This window comes from Podarcis cretensis (assembly GCF_951804945.1).
Source record: "Podarcis cretensis genome assembly, chromosome: 4".
NCBI lineage: Eukaryota > Metazoa > Chordata > Lepidosauria > Squamata > Lacertidae > Podarcis > Podarcis cretensis.
The window spans coordinates 32912673-32933064 of record NC_137173.1 but is presented as its reverse complement, the minus strand read 5'-3'; the positions used below and the strand labels follow the sequence as shown (position 1 = coordinate 32933064).

The 20392-nt window shown below is 42.0% G+C and overlaps 1 protein-coding gene across 13 annotated transcripts in view; it reads right to left on the bottom strand.

Annotated features, from left to right (window-relative positions):
• ZBTB20 (zinc finger and BTB domain containing 20) overlaps positions 1-20392 on the bottom strand; it is a 504516-nt gene that overhangs the window by 402470 nt on the left and 81654 nt on the right. For 9 of the 13 annotated variants that reach the window (XM_079973666.1, XM_079973667.1, XM_079973665.1 and 6 more), the window contains exon 3: positions 11482-11608. The exons of 2 other annotated variants lie outside the window; for them this stretch is intronic. The gene's annotated coding sequence lies outside the window, so the exon portion shown is untranslated. Of the gene's footprint in view, positions 1-2152; positions 2259-11481; positions 11609-19359; positions 19438-20392 lie in introns of those variants that run through there. 2 more of the 13 variants (XM_079973673.1, XM_079973678.1) reach the window with 2 other exon arrangements.

Here is a 20392-nt window from a genome sequence, read left to right as displayed (position 1 = left end):
AGGTTACCCTGATAGCCCACTAGTAGCCATTAATGAAAACTCTAACAATCAGCATGTCCAAGAAAGAGATACCTCTATCTTCACATGTTGCCACAATGTAACAGAATCAAGGAAATATTATGACTAGGACCCAAAGAACTGTACAACCAGTTCAGTGAGACTAAGTGGACTTTACACTTGTTTTTCTCTAAAAGCAAGCCACCTGGTCAAAATGGCAAGTTCACTGAATTACTGAAAATATAACAAACAAAACTTCTTGCCTTGTCTTGTCTTGTGCCAGAGAAAAACTAAAGGTATTACCATTTTATAGAGTGATTTAAAATGGCTATGTAAATTCACTGGGAAACTTCACAACAATTTTCAAAAACTTCCCTTATCTAAAAGCCCATAAGCCTAATTTATCTCAGAAGTGACCCAGCATGCCCCATTATCATAGTTAGGGGCAATCTCTTAAACATGTCCTAAGTTACACCTGTTGATTCTGAATCTATAAATGGATTCCAGTGGCTTCAAAGAAAATAAGCATTTCCATTTTTCTTCTTCTCTACATATTTTGTAAAGGTGTAGATATATCATACCAAAGACCCAAAGAGGGAAGTGACAGCTAGACCTCCAGTGCTTCGTGGGAACCCATATACCTATAAATCTAATGGAAGGTGAAACATTTCAGATACGTAAAATATGGAGTTCAAAGACAGCACTGAACCAAAACCTACTGCTTCCTGACCAATCTGACTTTGCCTTGACTTTGCCGCTAGCTCTTCCTAGCTCTAGCCCATTGAACCAGTAAAATTCTTAGTTAATTGTCCATCAGAATGTTCCTATACTAAAGCAACTGCAATGTGTAATCAATAGATCGCACAATGCTAAAAATCATGAGAGAATTCATTCAGAACAGGTATGGAATTTCATTTCCTGTTCTTTTAAAGTAGTTTTAAGGACCAAAATTTAAGGTTCACTATTTTTATCAAGCAAGCAATGCCATTTAAACTTTTTATAAGGATGAATTAAATTCTTACTTCAACTTAGTGCTCTCCCCCCCCCCCAGAACAGTGTGTACATCGTGTCATCAATTACTAATATATGTATATCATACAGAGTGACTAAGGCCATGTTTGAGCCATCTCCCAGCCTGCTTCCTAGCACTAAGCTCTGGAGTATACCAGGGAGAGAAACTCCCACAAAGCAGGAGATGGTGCTCAGGGGTGATCATGTCAATGGCCTGAGCCATTCAGATGTTCCAGAGCTTCCAGAGCCAGAATTTTGACAAGACTACCAGTCATATCAGCCAGAAAACTCCCCACTGAATTCATCAGTATCCAAAGGTGGACCATCCTAATGGATCCTAATGGATCTGCAGAAGGGAAAAGGTGTTGAAAGCCTAATCTCAACAGAAAATTATCTAATGATGACAAAGGGCTGGTGTCAGTATCCCCCACTTTCAAGTCAACGTTCCTGCCCAGTTGAGAAAACAAGTTCCAAAGTGTGGCCTACCATATGCATTGGACCACTGATATGTTGCTACATCCCCATGGTCATCATGGCAGCCATGAACTCCTAAGCCACTCCAGAGCCAGTCGCCTCAGTATAAATGCTGGAGTCCCCCAAAACCAGCAGTCTGGGAGTCATCACCATCACTTCCATGACCAGCTATGTCAGATGGTAAACCAGCAGAATTCCTAATCCAGGTATCCCCAACTTTCATCCCTCCAGATGTTTTGGACTACAATTCCCATCATCCCTGACCACTGGTCCTATTAGCTAGGGATCATAGGATTTGTAGGCCAAAACATCTGGATGGCCGCAGGTTGGGGATGCCTGCCCTAATCTGTCTGGATTGCCCAATACCAGGAATGAACGCTCTAGATCCCCCCTCCCACTTCTGTACAGAGAGCCTGGAGACTGAGACGGAATCTCTACAGTCTACAGCAACTGTAGCCCACAAGTCTGTCCTGATGCTGCACTGATTACCCTGATGACTGGCACCCACCAACTACGCATATAGATTTATGGGAAAATTTGACACATTAGTCTTCTGGAGGAGGAGGTGGGAAGGGAAAAACCAATTGTTTTGGTAATGTTTATGTAATAAAATATTTTTAAATTAACAAAAATTCCTTAGCATGGATGAGTTATACAGAATGAAGTATACCTTGCAAATGCAGACTTCTTGGCTTAGTAGAAAATAGGCGTATTTCATTGCTTATTATGTACACGAGGATCCAGAATGTGTTCTTTCTGCACTTTAAGTAACAGCACTGAAAAATACATTTGTGTTAAGTATGGAACCAATTTAGTTGAATAATTGGTGTTGAGACAGTAGCAAGATTTGAGATACTCCTTCCATAGCAATGCACTCTAAGTTGCATTGTAAGAGGAGGTATAATCAAAAACTGGATGTAGTTGATCATACTGTAATGAAAGTCTACATCTACCTTTGTATGCAGTACACTAGGTAGTAGATTTCTTACATTCTTAAAAAAAAATATCCCAAATTTATATCACTGGTGTTAAAAGAAAAGCTGGTAGGCCCATAGGAAAAGACTTTATTATTTGTTTACAGTATATATTACCTGCCCATCATTCTAAGGTCCTAGTGTGGGTTACAGGATTAAAACACCATATTAAGAACAATTTTAAACAACTTATAACCTCTATCTGTGTAACCCCTAAATATGTTCCAGTGGATTTCCCCAACCCTCCAGAGCTGATTTATGGGGTGCTTAGAGAGGAGAGGGCAGGGAAGCTTTATTGCATAGCTAAAAGCCCACGCGCTAGCAGAACTGTTTTGCTGGATACCGCCCTAGGTATCGTATGTAACCTGCATATGAGGTTGTACACTGCATGTAAGAGAGTGGTTTCGGCATGTACACTGAGATGTCCAAACTGCATGAGTGTATGCAGTAACACCAGGTTGTATTCAGGCAGGTAGCCGTGTTGGTCTGACGCAGTCAAAATAAATAAATAAAAATTTAAAAATTGTCCAGTAGCACCTTAGAAACCAACTAAGTTTGTTCTGGGTATAAGCTTTCATGTGCAGGCACACTTCCTCAGACGAATATCTTCTTCAGATATCTGAAGAAGTGTGCATGCACACAAAAGCTTATACCCAGAACAAACTTAGTTGGTCTCTAAGGTGCTACTTACTGGATAATTTTTTAAAAATTATTTTTTATTTATTTCGACCAGGTTCTATGTGTTTTCTTGTTTAACTTCTTTTTAAAAAGTATAACCGTTTATTGAGAACAAACATGGTAACATGACAAAATAGTAATTAACTCTGTCAAAGAGCTGAGCTTCCAATATCAACACAAAACACAACATAGTGCAGCACATATCATTTGCAAGCTAGAGAGCAGGCTTCAACCACTGAAATCGATGGAAAAAACCATGGAAAACTATGCATATTCCAATGAGACTTAGGTGCCCTTTCCCATCTACTGCATCCAGGCCTGTGTCAACTAATCCAATACCCAATTCTTTAGATCCTAAAATCAGAATGTTTAAATTGTACCTAAGTTTAATACCACTGGTCTAAAGGTCCTTAAATTAGTATGAAGACCATTTAATATCAGCCATATCAGCTTTTTCTTATTGGCAGTGAAAAATCTAAAAAGTATGGAATGCCAGTGTCTCCTTCATATTAACTGTAGTGAGGGACTAACTTGAATTATCGGTACACCTATTATATTACAAACTCTCTTTTCACATGTTTGCAACGGTACGTGTTAGTCAGCATTTTAATTTAAAAATAAATATATCATCAGATAAATGAGGCATTTAAACAGGACAGGAAAATAGGCTTCCAGAAGGAGAGGTCCAAACTAGAAACAGAATTGTTAGAACCCAATACTAAGAATTTGTCAAGAATGTATAATTTGCTGCTAAAATGGAATACACAGGATGAAACGGTGAAATCAGCTATGATTAAATGGGCACAAGACATTGGTCATGACATTATGTTTGCAGACTGGGAGCAGTTATGGACCACCGGTGTTAAATTTACGGCATGTAATGCCTTAAAAGAAAACTTAATGAAAATGATTTATAGGTGGTACATGACCCCAGTCAAGCTTGCAAAAATTTATCATTTTCCCAATAATAATTGCTGGAAGTGTAATGAGACTGAAGGTACTTTCTATCACCTTTGGTGGACCTGCCCGAGGATCAAAGCCTTTTGGGAAATGATCTATAATGAAATTAAGAAAGTCCTAAAGCGGACTTTTCCTAAGAAACCTGAGGCTTTTCTTCTGGGCATGGTCGGCCAATTGGTGTCAAGGAAGGATAGGACGTTTTTTATGTACGCTACTACAGCAGCAAGAATTCTCCTCGCAAAGTATTGGAAGACACAAGAACTACCTACTCTGGAAGAATGGCAGACGAAGGTGATTGAATATATGGGACTGGCAGAGATGACCGGCAGAATTCGTGACCAAGGGAAAGAGACAGTGGAAGAAGATTGGAAGAAATTCAAGATATATCTTAAAAATTATTGTAAAATTGAGGAGTGTTAGATGTCAGGGAATAAGAAATAGAGAATTGCAGCTGTAACTAATAAGTCAAAGAAAAAGGAATGTAATGAAAGTGAATTAAATAATTAATTATTGGAGAATTGCTAAGAAAAAATGTTAAAAATAAGGATGCAGCAAAAGGGAGGTATGGGGAAGTCGGAGAAACAAGGGGTATGAAAACAGGATTATGAAATTATACATGTTTATATGTTTTTGTTTGTGCATGTGAGTGTGTTGTTTGTTTTTATTTGTGTTGGAAAACTAATAAAAATCATTATAAAAAAAATTAATTTAAAAATAAATAGTGCATCTTGTAAAACAAACAAACTCGTAATATCATGTTAATATGTATGCTAAAATTGAGGCACTTTTACAAGGTCCAATTTTTGAAGGGGAAATTCTCAGCAATTAATTAGATCTAGGTAGATCTGTTTGGGTGCTTCTCATCAAGATGGTGCCTCAAACACGCCTGACCACCACTTATTCTATTTCAGAGTTTTTCAAATACTCAATATTTAATGTGGCATTGTTGTTGTTGTTGAAATGTGCTGCTGCTGTTGTTAAAATGTTTATACAACCCTTCATCCAAAGATCAAAGCATGGTTTTTTAAAACATAAAATCATTACATAATTGAAAGAGCAAGGTGCAGAATTCAGTTAAAAATGGGGAACAATGGCAATCTTTATTAAGATTTACAGAACGATCCTTTTTTCTTTTTCTTTTTTTGTGAGGTGGGGAGATTCTGCAGCAGAAGTACAACCACTTCATAAATAGCTAGCTTGCTACAATCAGGGTAGGAGGTGGGAGCTTTTCCTTACCTTGAGAGGTTGTTCAATCAGAGGGTTGGAAAAGGGCCTAGTCTTGGGATATATCAGGGGATTCAGGATCTACTGGATCCTTGGCTGTGCCCGATATGCCCTGAGAATGCCCCATTTCAGCCCCCACTACCAGTACAACAACACCAATGAGAGATGTATGTCTACGGAAGGGTGTGTGAGAGAAGGGACCTCCAGAACCATAAGTGTTGTTCTGTTAGTGGACCTCCTACTCAGTTAGAACTTGCCCCATTTCCATTATCCCTTCAGCTCACTTTCCTTAGTTAAAAAACCAATTATTCTCAATAACTGTATATATCTGTTTTTTTATATATCTTGTATATATCTATGTTTAATAATGAACTAGCAGGGTGAAATAATTTTACTTCCTATCATTACTTTTTATCATCTACACATACCTCAGTACCTTGGTTTGCAAACAGTCTGGTTTGCATACGTTTTGGATTACAAACACGTCAAACCCAGAAGTGCGTGTCCCGGTTTGCAAACTTTTTTTGGATTACAAACAAATTATTTTTACAGGCCCCATTGGCAAAAGTGCGCCTTGGGTTACAACCTGTTTTGGTTTACAAACAGACCTCCGGAACGGATTATGGTTGTAAACCAAGGTACCACTGTATTCCACCACGAAGCATCTATCACCAATATGATTATAAGAAAAACTGCCCTACTTGTAGCAGACACACAGCCCACAGTGGCCACACTCCTACATTGACAAGTATGCTATATCAGTGGTCTTATGCATGCTTAACTCTGTACTGGATCCTAGCTATTAATTTTCTGGAAAATTAATAAAATGTTTATATATCACCGGCCCATTCAATTCTGACCAAGTTATTTGGAGAGAAAAACAGCATTTTAGGTCAAATTTACCATTGTTGTGGAATTCCTGTCCCTACAGCTGTCTTCATTTTTAAAAATAATTTTAAGAGGTAAAATTCTCTGTGCCATCTCACTTGCTCCTCTTTCTTAATAGAAAACGACTGCCGTGACTACCCCCATGTAGCAGCACTATTCACCATCAGCACCTCTGCACTCCCCATGTGCTTAGAGAACAACTGATTAGCACTTTGCATAATTAACCTGATTAGCACTGTGCATAATCAAACTGATTAGCACTTTGCATAATTAAAAAGAAATAACGGCAACAACAATAACTAGGTAATATCAAAAGCTGCTAGTCCGACAGCCAATTTGCTAGCACCAGGATTAGTTTAGTGTAGAATCTTTTATTCTTTAAAACCTATTTTAGGAAGTACACATCTCGAAACGCTATATACACTGGAAACAGTTCCAATAAATTGGTGGTCACCCAGAAAATGGTAAATTCTAGAACTGATAATTTAATACGAACTGTTGGGAGACTAGTTCTCAGTTGTCTTATTGCTTGCCATCACTAATCTTGTGAATGTGCAAGTTACCAAATTCACATCCTGAGCACACAGAGAAAATTGGAACGCTCTGTTGGAAGTGGCTTCATGCTTCCTTTTCTTCAACATGTGAAATAAATCCTTTCCATCTGCCCTGTAGGAACTTGCATATGTCTTCACTCTGAGTGATGCAGAAGACTGCAACAATGTGAAGGAATAAGAAGCACGAGATGCTTGTGCTTCCTACTCCCTCTTCACCGGTATAACATCTGAAGTTGCTTTTACTTTGAAGACAAAGCCATCTTGGGAACCTGGATGTCACTGATCATTCTGGATTCTGGAAAAATAACTTACAAGACAAACAGACCAACTTTCTGGCACTACTGCAAAATTCAATTTTCTTACAGTTGCCTGCCATACTGGATTTCAGATGTCAACATTTGTGGCAATATCTTAGGGTTGGAATGGTTTAACATTATCTGGAACTATCCAGAGTTCTGTAGTTTATCTAAACCTCAAAATAATATTTAAAGAGACGGAAATCTGACTAGGTGGACAACAGCATTATTGACCCTTCAAAAACACATCTTCTGCAGCTGGGGGTTCACATTTTTGAATACTTCAAGGAGAAACCATTAGAAAGGACATTTTAAAGCACAAAGCTAAAACATATATTGCAGTTCCAAAGAACACCAGTCACTGCAAGATAAGAAGTCAAGTACTAACTGAAGCGCCATTTCTACAAACTGTTATGCTTCAGGAATTGGGGGAGGTGCTGCTAAGGAGATTATTCAAGTCCAAATGTTCCTGGGGAAGGTAGTTCCAGTAATTCTGGGAATGATGCCAATTCCTAAGCTATATATGTAAATATTTTTAAAACACTAATTTAATATACGTGTATTTTAAACACATATATGTCTACGTGCATACATTGCTCCAGTACTGCCATGGCAACAAGTTAACAGTTAACAGAAAACTCACACATCTGATTGAAAACAGTTTTTAATATATAACTTCAACACACACAGAGAAACAAAAAGGTGCCTTGGATGAAAGCTTAATCCAATCTATTCTCAAACAATGCAAGGGTCAATTTAGGTAGACAAGCTCATATGGAAATGAGTGGAAGAATCCCTGAGCTGGAAGAGGATGTGATAAAACTAGGCAGAATTCAAAGTCTGATGCTTAAAACTTTCTGTGAACTAACAGAGAATAGTCAGTCTGGTTTTTGGTATTCTCTGGTTTTTGGTATTCTCTGGAGCTATTTAAGAAGGACTTTTTTGTTGCCTAAGAAATCAGAGAAGAAACAAAAATAAAAGAAGTTTATATCTAGACACATTTTCCATCTAGCCCATAATAAGAAAGCTGTTGTCAGAATCGAACATAAATATATTTAGCGTTCTTCTTCTTTTTAATTAGAGATGCGAGGGATTGGACGTGAGACTTTCTGCATGCAAAGTATATCCTCGGCTGCTGAGCTACAATCGCTCCAGAGTTTGAAGCTGATCAGAAGTTCAGAATACTAGACTTGCAGGCTGATCTTTCCTAGGCTTGCCATACGTCTGGAAAATTCCGGACATGCCAGGAAATCAGCCACCTAAAATGGCGTCTGGAGGGGAAATTTGAATTTTAAAAGGTGTCAGGAATTTCCAGGATGCATGGCAACCTGGGGTTTCTTTTAGTTTTCTGTTGCTTTTTCAGCTTTTTGTTTTGTTTTCAATTCCAGGGGAGGCTGCGCCCCAATGCCAGTGGAAGTGACAAGAGGTCACTTTCCTTGGCTGGAGAGTGGCAGGGGGAGGGAAGCGAAGCAGTGGTAAAAAACCTCAACAAGGAATCTTGTGGATGGGTAAGAGGGTCACTGGTCCTGACCGTGTGACTGTGAGAGGAGAGGGGAGATGCAGGGAGAGGGGAGCGGAAACAGCTGAGAGGATGTAAACACTGGCATCACATGATCACATTATAGTCACGTTTCCTTCTCTTTTGGACACCATGTTGCGTTAGGTGGGTCTCCAAGAGGCAGAACAAGCGGAGGCAATTCAGTAGCCAGTAGTTTCATTGCTGCGGCTCCAGTGCAGGTATCTCCTTGTCCTGCTACCTCTCTTTTGTTCCATCCCTAATATTCCTCTCTTTTGCACACACGCACACACCTGCACACACACACACACGCACGCACGCACACACACACACACACACACACACACACCCCTATGGCTACATAGCAGCTAACCAGATTTCCAGGGGTGAGGAGTGTAAATGGTTGTGGTGCAGGAAATCATGGGCTTGCTGCTGTAAAAGCAAGGAGCATAAAGGAGCATAAAGTTTAAAAAAAAAAATTTAAAAAACCAAGGCAGGTAAAAGCAATGCATCTTCCCATCTGTGCGAAGGAAATGTGAACTTGCCATTCCTATTGTGATACTCCTATTGTGATATTCTTATTCTATGGTGAGGTGGGGCAAGGCTTATGTTGTAATAAGTAGCATTTATTGCGACTATTTACATTCCACCTTTGATCCAAATTTCTCAGGGCGAGGAGCAACAGTTTCATTAAAATAACATTCACAGCCATGAGCAAATATTACTATTAACTTCCTAAACATGCATAAAAAGTGGTGTTTTGAGCTGGCAATGAAATAACAAAAGCAACAATGCTAGCTGAATTTCAAGAAGCAGGGCATTTGAAAGCCAGAGTGCCACTGTGGAGAAGACTTGCTCATACATCACCACCAATATAGTGCACCCACTGCCAGGACACTAAGTTGGACCTCTCAGCCAATCTTACCTCTTGGAAAGACTATATTTATACTGAGAGAGGCATTCTTCCAAGTATTTAGGCCTCAAGGTTTTTGGGGGCTTTATAAGTCTTCTGTAAAACCTTGAACTTGGACCAGAACCATGTGGGCAGTCAGTGCAGAACATGTATAATGTATAATATAGGTTTGACTAGCGATTCCACTTAAAAGTCAAGCTTCTGCATTTTACATAGGCTGCACTTTCCAAGTTGTCTTCCAGAGCAGCCCTTCTAGACTGCATTAGAGTAATCCAAATGGGAACTTAACACAGCAATGGATTATCCTGTTCAGGCTGGCATAACTGGCAAACAAGTTGAGGAAGTGAGAAGGCACTATGCCCCTTGCAGACATTTGGGTCTCCGCTGAAATCAAAGAGGCAAGGGGACTGCAACTCCATCACAAACAGAGCTGCTCACCTAAGTCTCAGATCCAGGAACCACCCAGCTGTGGCGTGCCCATCTTTTAGGAATTCAGTGTCAATTTATTTGCCCTCATTACAGTGATCAGACAACAGTGCAGAACTTGCATGGCCTCGTCTCACTCTGATGACAGGAAGAAATAGAACTGAGGGTTATCCACATATTGGTAGCACCCAACTCCGAATCCCGATAACCTCACAGAGCTAGGGACCTGTGTAATTCAGGTAGGGTACAACTGGATAATGCCACATATATATTTTTTTGCCAAAGAGGAAGAAATTTTTTTTTGCTACAGCTCCTAGCTGGTGTAAGGATGTACTCATGTTAAGAAGTGTGAGCCTGTGATGCAAGGCTTAAAATCTCATGCAGGGAGCTAATGCCGGCTCCCTTTACTGAAAACCCAGCACTAATGGTTGCTGCTACTTTGGTACAGGGTCAGTTTTAGCACCAAATGGAGATCCCTTGTGTTAGTTTTGGTAACTCTGAGTCCAGCAATATGCTCTGTGTAGCTTGAACAACAGAAATACAGTATCACACCTCTAATCCTAGTAAGATGACTTAATGGGCGAAATGGTTGCAAAATCATCTAGGTACTTTTAACATACATTAATAGAATGGTTTATTTCAGTGCTGCTATCTTCTCTTATATACAGACCCTCAAGTATATAGGTTTATGCAAACATATCTATTTTTGTGGATGCACAAACAGGGCATAGCCTGTTCAAGATATATACTGAATTTTACATAAATGTCACATTTATATTACAACTATGTATGTATAATTTTCGACACACACAGAAAATGGAAGAACAAAGGAATAAACCTCCTACAAGAAATTTAAATAGCCTTTTTTAAGAAATCCTCATCCGAAGTTAGAGGGCTTTTAGCAATCGTACATTTATCTCTTCCAAAATACACCTGCTTTCTTTTCCCCTCTTTTCTCTTCTTTTGCCAAACTAAATATTTTTCCATCTAATGACTCTCTTTATTAGACAGCATCTAATTTGCATACATTTACATACAATTTAACTGCTTGCTTCTGAGAACAAAGAAATGGCTCTGTATTGTACTGAAGGACAATACTCAGAAAAGGTATAAAAACCAGCTAGCTCAGTGGCTGTGTATTCTTTTTGTTTCAGAAATACCAGGATTTTTAAACACTCCACTTAAAGGGTGAAAAAGATTATTCCAACAGACAATGCGAAAAGATACAGTGCAGCTCCCTTTTAACACATTTTCTCTCTGGCCTGGTTAATGGGATTTAAGGTCCAAGCTTTCTTTGCTTCCCTCTATTTCTTTTATTAGATCTGATGGATTTAATTCTGTCACATATTTTAGTTCATATTTTATTTGTATAAAAAATTATGCAGAAGCTCAACTTCAATGCTTATTCAGTACGCCCACCCTTTTCCTACAATGGGAACTGGGACATGATTGAACAATTTTGGATGGGCATGAAGTATATTGATTTCAGTGCTCAATGTTATTATCGGGGGTATGCTAAGCCTATGAGGACTTTACCTTACAGAGATACATAGAGCAAATACAAGCTTACCATGAAGCCAAATGAGAATCAACATGATGGAGTGGGATGCAAGGTTGAACTCTACTAGCAAATATAAGGAGGGATTGTTTTCAGAGCAGGAGCAAGAAGCAGCAGATGCGTTAAGCCCTCTAGTTCCCTAGAAGGTGAAGAAGAAAGATGCTTAGAGCTGCACATGAACACAACTTTTCATTAAAAAGTTCACGGCTTAGTGTCTGCTTTAATTCAGTGGCATACAAACTGTTGAAATAAAACAAGCACACAAACTTGAATATCTACTTTCACTACTGTCTTCAGACTAGCAATTTTTTCAATCATTATCAGAGTTTTATAATATAAATGCCACTGGAGTTATTAGGTAGGCCTCAGAACAACAGGAGATGCAACACAAAGGGCACTTACAACTTCAACTGTCAATATGTGCAATTAACATGTCTAATTGTCATAGTAACTTGGAAAAACTCACTTGCAACTGTTAAATGTTTCCATTTTAAAGAAGGAAGCACCACCAATCTATAGCTCTTCCAGACCACCTGTTTTTTTCACTATTCATTGTGATTTCTTTACACAAAATTTGCTTCAGGGTTATACACTGGCATTCTGAGTTGCTTTTGTTTGTTTGCTTTGCATGGAAGTAATAAGCTGTTACCCAACACCACCATTATTCTACCAGTTCCAGTTAATTTCCTGTCACTTTTCTTACCACAACAAAATAGGTGGGCGGTACGTGTGTGTGTGTGTGTGTGTGTGTGTGTGAAGTTTTGCTTTTGAAATAGATTTGGTGCACAAGAACCCAAAATGTATTTGGTCGTCCTCTTCCACCAAGCAGGCAACTTCAAGAAGGGTGCACATGAAGTAGAGGGAGGAAGAGGACACCCATCTAGCCAGCAACCTAAATTTGCTGGTATACAGTTGAACCATAACTTGAAAATAGTGACAGTCTGGTAGTGGCCCTAGGGAAGCGGTTTAGTAATGCTGGCCACGTGTCCCGGAAAGCTGTCTGTGGACAAACGCTGGCTCCCTCAGCCAGAAGCATGATGAGTGCCGCAACCCCACAGTCGCCTTTGACTGGACCTAACCGTGCAGGGGTCTTTTACCTTTACCTTTTTTTTACCTATTAGAACTAAACAAATGGGTTGATCATAGAGTTCTACTATAAGGAGAAGATTCACTCACAGTCTAAAGGAATCTTCAAAAATAATTAGATGCTTTAGTTTCTTCTAACTAGATGTGACAGAATCACGGCCACCTAACTAACTACTACCTCCTTGTCAAATTCCATACAGAAGAAAATAGGATGAGAGAATACAAAGGCAGGGTTTGGCAATTCAATCTAAGTAATCTAATGGATTATTGGTTAAAGTTGCCACCTTAAAGCTGAATAGAAGCAGCAAACAGAAAATCTACATGAAACTGCTGGACCAGTTACCTGGCGTTATGGAGTTTGGTATGCTGATGTCACCCATCTCTATTTTTCCTTTTCATTCAACCCAGGTGAAGCAATGAAAGCCTTAAATGCTTGCCTGAAATCAGTGGGGCACTGGATAAAGGCAAATGAACTTAAGGTAAACATAGATAAAACAGAATTAATTGTAGTGGGGAAATCAGTGGCTGCTGTGTAAGGACCAAGTTCACAACTTGGGGCTACTGCTTCTGGATTTTTGCTAATGTTATAGCTATACTCAGTGCTGGAATGTGGAAACCTGACCACTGCTATTCATGCCTTGGTGACTTCTATAATAATAATAATAATAATAATAATAATAATAATAATAATAATAATAATAATTTATTATTTGTACCCTGCCCATCTGGCTGGGTTTCCCCAGCCACTCTGGGCGGCTTCCAACAAAGATGAAAAATACACTAAAATGTCACATATTAAAAACTTCCCTGAACAGGGCTGCCTTCAGATGTCTTCTGAATGTCAGGTAGTTGTTTATCGCTTTGACATCTGATGGGAGGGCATTCCACAGGGTGGGCGCCACTACCGAGAAGGCCCTCTGCCTGGTTCCCTGTAACTTGGCCTCTCACAGTGAGGGAACCGCCAGAAGGCCCTCGGAGCTGGACCTCAGTGTCCGGGCAGAACGATGGGGGAGGAGACGCTCCTTCAGATATACTGGACCGAGGCCATTTAGGGCTTTAAAGGTCAGCACCAACACTTTGAATTGTGCTCGGAAACGTACCAGGAGCCAATGTAGGTCTTTCAAGACCAGTGTTATATGGTCTTGGCGGCCGCTCCCAGTCACCAGTCTAGCTGCCGCATTCTGGATTAGCTGTAGTTTCCGGGTCACCTTCAAAGGTAGCCCCACGTAGAGCGCATTGCAGTAGTCCAAGCGGGAGATAACCAGAGCATGTACCACTCTGGCGAGACAGTCTGCAGGCAGATAGGGTCTCAGCCTACATACCAGATGGAGCTGGTAAACAGCTGCCCTGGATACAGATTTGACCTGTGCCTCCATGGACAGCTGTGAGTCCAAAATGACTCCCAGGCTGCGCACCTGGTCCTTCAGGGGCACAGTTACCCCATTCAGGACCAGGGAATCCTCCACACCTGCCCGCCTCCTGTCCCCCCAAAACAGTACTTCTGTCTTGTCAGGATTCAACCTCAATCTGTTAGCCGCCATCCATCCTCCAACCGCTTCCAGACACTCACACAGGACCTTCACCGCCTTCACTGGTTCTGATTTAAAAGAGAGGTAGAGCTGGGTATCATCTGCATACTGATGAACACCCAGCCCAAACCTCCTGATGATCTCTCCCAGTGGCTGCATGTAAATGTTGAAAAGCATGGGGGAGAGGACAGAACCCTGAGGCACCCCACAAGTGAGAGCCCAGGGGTCTGAACACTCATCCCCCACCACCACTTTCTGAACACGGCCCAGGAGGAAGGAGCGGAACCACTGTATGACAGTGCCCCCAGCTCCCAGCCCCACAAGATGGTCCAGAAGGATGTTATGGTCGATGGTATCAAACGCCGCTGAGAGATCCAGCAGAACTAGGAAACAGCTCTCACCTTTGTTCCTAGCCCGCCGGAGATCATCAACCAGTGTGACCAAGGCAGTTTCAGTCCCATGATGAGGCCTGAATCCCGACTGGAAGGGATCCAAATGGTCCGCTTCTTCCAGGCGTGCCTGGAGTTGTTCAGCAACCACTCGCTCAATCACCTTGCCCAAGAATGGAAGGTTTGAGACTGGGCGATAATTGGCCATCGTGGCCGCATCTAAAGATGGTTTTTTAAGAAGCGGTTTAATAACTGCCTCTTTCAGCGGGTCTGGGAAGGCTCCCTCACGGAGGGAAGCATTCACCACCCCACGAAGCCCATCGCCCAGTCCTTCCTGGCTAGCTTTTATAAGCCAGGATGGGCAAGGATCCAGGAGACAGGTGGTTGGCTTCACTCGTCCAAGCAGCCTGTCCACATCCTCGGAGGTAACAGATTGGAATTGATCCCACATAACTTGACCAGACAGGACTCTAGCACTCTCCCGCCCCGGCCCTGCTCCCACGGTGGAGTCTACTTCTTCCCGAATCTGAGCGATTTTATCTGCAAAAAAATTTGCAAAATCATTGCAGGAGAACATATGGCCCGTACTGGGCCCCGATGTTACAGGTGGTTCCGCTAAATTGTGAACCACCTGAAAGAGTCTCCTGCTGCTGTTTTCTGCAGATGCAATAGAGGCGGTGAAGAAAGTCTTCTTCGCCGTCGCTATCGCCACTTGGTAGGCTCGACGTTGAGCTCTAACCTGTGTCCGGTCAGATTCGGAATGAGTTATCCGCCACCGGCGCTCTAGCCGTCTCAACGATTGTTTCATTGCCCTCAGATCCGTGGAAAACCACGGGGCTCTCCGGGCTCCATGCAATCGGAGAGGGCGCTTCGGAGCCAAACAGTCAATAGCCCTGGTTAACTCCACATTCCAGCGGGCCACCAGGGAATCGGCTGAAAGGCCATCAACATGGGATAAAGCATCCCCTACCACTCTCTGGAAACCATTTGGATCCATTAAGTGGCGGGGGCGGACCATCCAAATCGGTCCCACCTCCCTGCAGAGGGGATGGGTCGCAGAGAAGTCCAGTTGCACCAGGAAGTGATCTGACCATGGCACTTCTTTCTTTTCACTTTTACTTAGTGTCAGATCACCAACATCCATAGAGGTAAACACCAGGTCCAAGGCATGTCCGCGGCTATGGGTTGGGCCAGACTTATTCAGGGACAGCCCCATGGAGGCCATGCTTTCCACGAAGTCCCGAGCAGCCCCTTGTAAGGTCGTGTCGGCATGGATGTTAAAATCCCCTAGGACAACCAAGCTAGGTGTCTCCAGGAGAACATCCGCCATGACCTGAAGCAGCTCGGGCAGGGAATCCTTGGTGCAGCGGGGAGGTCGGTACACCAAAAGGAATCCTGTACTGCCCCTATTGCCCAACTTCCAGAACATGCCCTCGGAAAACTGGGTCTTCCCAATAGGACGCCTGGTACAAACTAATGACTTCCTAAAAATCACTGCAACCCCCCCTCCCCGCCCACATGACCTGGGTTGCTGTGCGTAAGAGAAACCTGGTGGACAAGCAGCGGCAAGGACAGGCCCATCTGCTTCATCCAACCAAGTCTCTGTTACACATGCCAGGTCAAGTCCTCCATCCATGATCAAGTCATGGATGGCAGTGGTCTTATGAATCATTGACCTGGCATTGCACAGCAACACTTTCAGGTCATGTGGGTATCCCTTGCTGATTCTAGTATCCATCCGGTCAGGACCCGACCCGGAGGCAGGGATAGTCCTCAGACAACGACTAAACCTGCCTCCTCTGTAATGACATGGTCTGGTCTTAGCGTAACTCCTCCTCCTACCCGTGATCACTGAGATCGGTTGTCCCAGTGCATTCCCCCCTGTGAAACCTGTCCCAGCCATTTTGTCGGCTGGGACCAACTCCCCAGCAGCCCTGACCCCTCCCCTTAAGAACAAAATAACACCTTTTAAAAAACAACAACAACAACAACAACAACAACACAAATAAAACAATACAAACAAAAACAATAAAAATTACCAAAACATAAAATCAAACAAATTCCCAGGCCCAATAAACATCCACCCCACCCCCACCCCCCACATACAAAAAATTCAAAATAAAATTTTTAAAACATTTTAAAAGCACTCTGCACCCCTCCAGCAGTAACAGCAACTGTCCTAGTGAGGCCCGTCAGGCCCTGCCCTGGGCCAGGTGGTAAGTGGCAGGAAGGAGCAGGGCCCCATACACTCACACGCAGGAGAGTCCTCCTGGGCAGCAGAGCGCAGCAGTCCTTATGAGGCTTCAGGCCCCGCCCCAGGCTAGATGGTGAATGGCAGGAAGGAGCAGGGCCCTCAGACACTCACATACAGAAGAGTCCTCCTGGGCAGCAGAACGCAGCAGTCCCTGTGAGGCTTCAGGCCCCACCCCAGGCCAGATGGTGAGTGGCAAGAAGGAGCAGGGCCCTCAGACACTCACATACAGTCTTTCCCTAGATCAGACTATTGTAATGCACACTATGTGGAGATGCTGTTGAAGATAATTATAAAACTTCAGGGAGTGCAGAATGTGGCAGTCTACTGGATAAGAGCTTGAGACTGTTGTTTCCATATATCCTCATCTGTTTCTGAAGCACCTGCACTGGTTGACAGTTTATTTCTGGGCTTAACTCAAAGTGCTGATTCCAGTCCTGAACATTCCTCATTATGTCAAGCCCTCAGGACTTAATCATCTCAAAAGGCCCTGCTGCGAAATTCATTTAATGGGAAAGCTCTATTAGCCTCTACCAAGCACAGGGTCTTTTTTGTAGCAGCCCTAATGCTAAGTTTGAAGAACTCCTACTTTGATAAGCATTAGCAAACAAATAAAAGAAAGCCTTTTAGTTGTTTTAGTTGTCCTTCGGGAATTCATTGCTGTTTTAGCCTGTTCTTTTTTCAAACAACAACTGCACTGTATTGTATAGTCTTAATCTATAAATAGACTTGAAACTTGGGTAAATAGCTGCCTATAAATATTTTAATAAACAACAGGATAAGTCACACAACAGACGGTACAAACTAGGAGACATAAACTGCAGGCCACCCAAATTCTGGTGGAATTAACTACTAGTAAGATGCATCACTACAAATGTACCGTACATTTGACAAGACAGAAAAGGATTGTGCACAGCCAGTATATTCCAAAGAATCTTACACGAAGTTCAACAAATGCATATAAAACTCAACAGAGATAGTGAGCCTTCAACTTCCTACACTGATCTAACAAAATATGGCTCAATTTAAAATACTAGACTTTTTACTCATTAAACAACTGGCTACACATCACTTAACCCAATGGCATTAGCCAAAACTAAAGCATTGCCATCACTGTCCCAATTATTCAGCTACCCTTTCAGTGGGCCATTAGGCTAAATGGCTTCCCTGGGAGAACAACCCAATACAACACATTTTCTGATTAAGCACAACCAGAGAATATTCCACAATATCATATAACTTGTGAAGGTTTCTGGTCATTTAAAATCCTCCTATCCCATCTGTTTGGTTATCAGGCCAAACTGGAATCCTGGAAGCATCTTCCTGATCCTAATAAGCTAAATCGTCCAGCAGGATTGGTCCTTCTGGGGAGCATCAGGTCCAGCCAAGAGTGTGATGCACTAGTGTGCTTCTCTGTACTGAGCAGGGACTGAAAAAACTTACAAATGAAAGCCTTTTCCATTCCATGTTTTGTATCAATGCAAGGAACCTTTTATGTTTGATTGACATATAAGGATTTATTTACTTGCTGCATATATAGCATCTTTTATATTCTCTGTGTTCTTAATTTGCTTTTTTGTTTGTGTATGTCGGTATGTTCCCCCCCCCCACCTCATAATTAGATATTTATTGATATATTTTTTGGCTAAAAACCAAAACAAACTAAAACAATACTTTAGCACAGGTAATATGTAAAACAAAATAAAGCAATGGCAGGCAATTATATTGCTACAGCAGATATAATGAAGAACCGTGAACCAAGGTAAGGGAAAGTATATGTCTCTGTGTTAAGTGATAAGCCAACACACACACCCCTCTTCACAAATCATACATGGCAAAAGCATGGACACAGGCACTTGCTCAGTTCATATAAAAGGCAAGTGAGTCTCAGGCTAACTCACTCATTCCTTCTCTCCTTGTTATGCATTCCATTTTCCTTGCTTCTGTGGCAAACCACAGTTTGCTGTTGCATGCAAGCTGGCAAATCATGGTCTGCATTTGCCTTCCAAACTATAATTGTAAACTATGATTTGATCATTATTTGCAAATCAGGTTTGTAAGGCATATGTGAACCATAGGTTCACAATTCAAATGCATAACCAAACTTTGATGGGATCCATAAGCACTTCATCCCAGCCTTGTGGGCCTTTTCTACCTGGCCTGGGTGAGCAGAGCTGTGGCTAACTCCAGCTATAAAAAGCTGAGGTGGCTGAACAGACTCTTGAGTTGGGGCATTGTTTAGGGGGTGTTTGGGGGGGGGTTGTTGCTGGTTTATGGCCCTGTTTAAAATTGTTTTTTTACTTTTTTAAGCTTGTGGATTTTTAAATTTTGGGTTTTTATTATTTTTAAATTAAGGGATATAGGATGCAGCTGGGAAGAGAGGAGGTGGAGAGTGCAGGGGCAACCCTAGTCACAGTGGTTCTGGACAAGAGAAAGTATGGGGTGGGGTAGGCAGGCTGGATAAGGGGCATAGGGCACAGGTAGAAAGTGACCACACCTTGTCCAGTCTCGGGAATTATGGTTGTCCTATCAGCTAGCTCTGGGCTCTGCAGCAGCTATTGCTGAAAGCCAGGTAAACTCTGAGTGAGACCTCCCTCATCCATTATCTGATTATGGATGAGGAGGCCGATATCACCTTTATGACTGATGTTGAGGAGCCCCATACTGCTGGTTTTGGGGGACTTCAACACCCATGCCAAGGCAACTGGCTTTGTGGTGGCTCAAGACTTCATGGCTGCCATTGTGACCATGCGGCTGTCTCAACATGTCATTGGCTCAACACATGTGGCAGGCAACACTCTGGACCTTGTTTTCTAAGCTGGACAGGAAGTAAGTGATCTGAAAGTTGGGGGTGGTATTGACACCAGCCCTTTCTCATTATTAAATGACTTTCTGTTGAGATTAGACTTTCAGCACTTTTCCCCCTCTGCAGAGATGGGGGAACCTATCAGGATGATCTGCCCTTGAATCCAATGGGTTCGTAGATGGCTCTGGAGGGTTTTCTGGCTGGTATGACTGGGACTTCTATCAAATCCCTGGCTGACTTCTGGAACATCCAAATGGCTTGACACGATCACCCCAAGTGCCCTCTCTCACTTCATGGAGCCCGTTTGGCTCCCTGGTTATACTCCAGAGCTTAATGCAAGGAAATAGGTTGGGAGATGGCTGGTTGAAAACAAGTGAAAACTGGTAAGGGCTCATCATTCAGCTTACCTAGTGATAGTGAATGCAGCAAGGAAGCTGTCCACAATGGTGACATACAAAGGGCAGTATACAAGTTTAATAAATGGTGGTGGTGGTGGTGGTGATTAGTAGTCCTACTATGCTGTACCAACTCCCATGTTCCCTTTCAAAGTGTACGCATTAAAACATTTATATTGTGGAAACCACTCCTAAAAGGGTAGCCATGTTTGTTGTAGCAAAAACAAATGCTCTAGGAGCACCTTACAGTCTTAACAATTTAAAATGGCAAAAGCTTTATTGTGGAAACAATAATAGAGTCAAAATTACAGAATCCATAGCAGAAAAGCAGGGCTCAGAAGAGCAGGCAGTCATTTGCTAGACATCAAGACTCATCTGAAACTGCCAGGAAGACTGTTCAAGCAGCAAATAAAATTTGGTGCCTGTAATTTAAACTGGATATAGAAAGTGTTGGGTTGCCCAGTTTT